At 41.2% G+C, this 4,567-nt stretch overlaps 1 long non-coding RNA gene across 1 annotated transcript in view; it reads right to left on the bottom strand.

Moving 5' to 3' along the window:
- The window catches only part of LOC116653701, a 163,193-nt gene that overhangs the window by 107,152 nt on the left and 51,474 nt on the right, over positions 1 to 4,567 (bottom strand). The gene's annotated exons all lie outside the window — the stretch shown is intronic.

Raw genomic sequence — 4,567 nt, forward strand, 5'->3', positions numbered from 1 at the left:
GCAACATTTGGATGCTGTTGTTGCTGTCCATTTATTTAATCACTAAATCAAAGCTAAATCAAATGGCCTAGGACAGGAGAAAAGGACAGGGAGAGGAGATTCTGCTAAAAGAGATTTATACAAATAGCTAAAAGCGGCACAGCTCTTTTGGAAGCCTATTTTACCACTAAATTTTGTATGCTCTGAAATCCAGCCCTAGAAGAACAGGCATTACATTTACTGCTTTTTAAAGATCGTATCAGACTTTCCAAAGTATCTCCAATATAATCTTATCAGTTCTCCACTGAAACCAAAATCTAACATAATTACTTCTCCTCCAAACCTTGTAGCAAGGCACTCTGGGGAGTGTTTATTCACATCAGTGTTGGCTGTCCTTTACCACCAGTGATAATCCTTGAGCAATGCTTTGATGAAACATTGTAAAAGGCACAGCAAAGTTACCTAGCCTCTGTCTGAGCTGACCTCACCATCTGTACAAAAGGCACTGTCCCAGTGAACATTACAGCAAACAAAAGAAGCATATAAAGCTGGCTGAACAGTTTAGGGAAAATAAAAAAGTTACTTGTAACCCTTAACAAGCTCATAGCAACCAGATGACATTATAATTTACTGGCGGCTTTACACTGTGCAGTCCCCAAAACTAGAGTAAACAGCACATAGCAAGAATGATGCTTGGCTATTTTCTCACCAAACAATTTTGAATTACAAATGTGTGGAGGTGTGGTTTTTTGTGGCTTTTTGTTTGTTTGTTTGTCTTTAAATCTATATTCCTCTAAGACACATCAGGGAACAAACAAAAAACTCCACACCGCTTTTTCATAAGTTATAGTAGATTCAAATGTGGATTCAGAAGTTTGGTTTGCCTGCCCCAGTTTTCATTGAGGCTTAAAAGTACTTTACTTTTCCCTAGGAAGAAGAGAAGAGGGAGAGTGAGAGTGAGAGTGAGAGGGAGAGGGAGAGGGAGAGGGAGAGGGAGAGAAGAGAAGAGAAGAGAAGAGAAGAGAAGAGAAGAGAAGAGAAGAGAAGAGAAGAGAAGAGAAGAGAAGAGAAGAGAAGAGAAGAAGAGATGTTTCCTACCTTTACACTTTCATGCCTTCTCAAAGACACATGGATCACATTCCCCCTCTGTCTCTTTTGTCACTACATACAAAGTCAACATTCATCCTTTTGGAGAGACTTCTCCAGTGATGGCTGCAGTTCTCACATCACTGAGACACAGAAGAGCAGCAGATTCATGTCCATCACCTCAAACACATTCACTGTAGCACCACAGACAGCTGTGTTATTACCCTGTGAAGACCCTCCCCGTCTACCTTGATTACCCCAGCATCTCAAAGTTCTCTTCCAGTATGAAACTGGTGCCAGCTCCTTCCATCATCTGAACAGCTGCCCCTACATGCCTCAGCTTCCCTTGTTTTAAGTTGGAAACACTTAGCCCTCTTGTTTCTTCTCTCTGTTATTTGTGCTAGGTCCCCCTCCCCATTGCAGGCCTTCAGCATATGCTCACAGACCTTCCTCCTCCTCCAGGCACTAGTGCAGGCCTTAGGAGGACTTCAGATTTCTTTTCTCACAGAGATCATATGGGGGCTTGTCTTTTGCAACCACAAGCTGGCCTCCTGGTAGAAGAGCAGGTTTGAATTAGGAGAGAGAGCATCTCTACTTAAAAGATCTTTGCTTTATCTCATCTTGCTGCAGCCCCCATTATCAACATACCTCTCACATTCCTCAAAATGCAGCTCCAGGCCACCTTGAGATCAGAAATGAGCCCCCCTTGTCACTACAAAGCCATAACAAGCCCACATGTTGTCAGAGGCAGTGCCCAGGAACTCCAGCCTTGTCTCCCCGGCCTTAGAGAACTTGGCTGGCTGGGGAAGCACAAAGCACATAGAGGATAGCAGAGACTAGTTTATTTAAAGAACAAACCATTTTTAGGGCTAAAGCACTCAGGTTTTGTCGAGCTATTTATTGGTTTTGAGAAGAAGTGGCGTAAAATGAACTAATTTATAGCGGTTTGTTAGGGATGCTAGCCAAACTCAGCTATCATAAAATCATAGAATCACCAAGGTTGGAAAAGACCTAAAACATCATCCAGTCCAAACACTGACCTATTAAAAAAGCTCCCATTAAACCGCATCCCTCAGCACTACATCAATATCAGACAGCATCATGCTCTTCACCCTTGTCTGTGCTTGTCCAGGGGAGGAAAGCCAGCAGGACAGGACCCAAGCAGGAACACCCTGTGCCTGTGCTCTCCTTATGAACCTCAACAGTTCCTACTCAAAGGCAGTACCTGGCCCAGGCAAATCTGTTGTGGATACCATAAGAATAAATGCAGTAACACCTACACTTGCTCCAAGCAGCACACAAAAGCTTTCTTCCCGCTTCACTTGCCCGGAGGACTCAGATAGAAGCAGGCATGGCTCTCACAAAAAGCAAATCAGCCCGGGTTCTTCTTTTCTAGAGACTCACAGAGCATCTTAAGCTACAAGCAGATTGTTTGTACTCTCCCTCTCAGCTGACTAACATAACCTGGGCATTTCTGTGTTTGACCTTCATTTTCCCCACAGTCATTGTCTGGAATGCATATTTACCACCAGCCATGCAGCTTGGTACAACTGTGTTAAGGGCAGAGCCAGATTTGGATCCTGGACACACTTTGCCTCTGGTTGTGGGGAAAAAAGTCTTACTTTTACTTTCTTTTGAGGGGATGTTTTTCTTTTATTTATTTATTAACATTTCAAATGTTGTTTATGGGGGGCAGGGTGGGGGAAACATTTGCTTTAGTTTCAAGTTGAAACTCATCTTCTGTTAGAAATTCCAGATTCTAGAAGCAAGTTACAGAACAACAGTAATTTTTCAGTTTAAGGCAAAAAACTAACAAAGTACTAAGTCAAATAATGATAATGATAACAACATAAAAAACAACAACAACCCAAAAAAAAACCCCCCAAAAAAAACCAACAAAAAAACAACCATGACAACCATTTATTTTGGTCTTAATCAACTTTGTCTGCATAAAGCTGCATTCTTGACAAAATGGATTTTGCCTAAACAGCTGCTCTACCTGCTCTGCTTTCCCAAGTTACTGCATGGCCAGGTGTTTGAACTGAAAAGATGTGTAAAGAATACACTTTATGAAACAAAGAACAATAATGAGGAAACTATATTGCTGGGTTACCAGTGCAGGTTTTTCAACAGCTATTGATAAGAATGCCTTTCTCAAACTTCTGCCTGCCTTATTCTTGCCCCATGGAGGAGGACATGTAAAGGAATAACAGCTGTGCGTGAGGAGGCTTTTGGCCTTTAACATCCACCCATGACATTTTGGATTGTGCCAGTGAAGACTCCTGGCTAAGCTGTATTGGCTCCCATCACATCTTCCTCCGCCTCCTGGGAGCAGCTCAGAGGTGGAAGGAGAGACCTAACATAGTGAGGTTCACCCAGCATCAGCAAGATTTTATATGGGTTATCACATCTTCTGCCTCTTCCATCGGCCTATAATGGGACCTCTGGTTTAGTAGCTGTATGTTAAGCCCAGACACAAACAATTCATATGAAAATGGAATAATAACAGCCTTGCTTTGTATTTTTGCACTCACACAAGCATTTTTCACCAGAATCTTTCAAAATCAGTAGGCTTCCCCTTATATGCGTCCCAAAGAAATAGTCCTGTTCTTATTACCCTAGAAATACACACATTTTTCTTACGTAATACAGAACAGTTTAAGCTCTAAAGTTCACAGTCTAAGTATATAGATTAGACAAATCTGTATCAGAAGAGAAAGGTAAAACATCTTGCCAGTGATAAATGGTGAGACAAGAACACTTCCACTTTTAGGTCCCACCACCCCTTCCTGTATCACACAGTCTCACACTGCATTACTTTCTCCAGACATTTTCAGTGAAGCCATAATGAACTGGAAGATGATTCTTTTGGGCTATTCACACTAATCTTAGCAGGCTCTATGACCTCTTGAAATAGTTTTGTTGCTTTCTTTGGTTTAAAACCAACAGAACCAATTCTTCAAAGGTGGAGCACATAGACTGCAAGAAGGACACAAGGGTACATCTGCAACTAAAGGACTATTTTGACTATTTAAAGCCATCTTACAGCAACAGCAAACATACAAAGTCACTCAATCCCTCAGGCATCTCCACTGCATTTGTTTAGCTAATGATGGCAACACACTTAGGGTTTAGTCAAATTCTGAAATCGAGAAACAGTTTCCCAGCTTGCTGCTTTGGTTCCAAGAGATAACTTAGTCCCATCCCACAGAAGATAAAGAGGACAGAACCCCATTTTCCATGTTACACCATGGTGTTCAGCACAAGGTCTGAAATTAATTATATGATAACCTGCATCCATTTTCATTGCAGAGCAGCATGGCAACCCTCTTAATGCTGAATAGTATTATTTGAATTTATTCAAATGAGAAATAGTTTGAAAAGTATAAAGGCTGGTGATTTTCTTAGCTCATTTTCCAGAAAAAAAAAAGAAAGAAAGAAAGAAAGAAAGAAAGAAAGAAAGAAAGAAAGAAAGAAAGAAAGAAAGAAAGAAAGAAAGAAA

This window comes from Coturnix japonica, chromosome 7 (genome assembly GCF_001577835.2).
Source record: "Coturnix japonica isolate 7356 chromosome 7, Coturnix japonica 2.1, whole genome shotgun sequence".
NCBI lineage: Eukaryota > Metazoa > Chordata > Aves > Galliformes > Phasianidae > Coturnix > Coturnix japonica.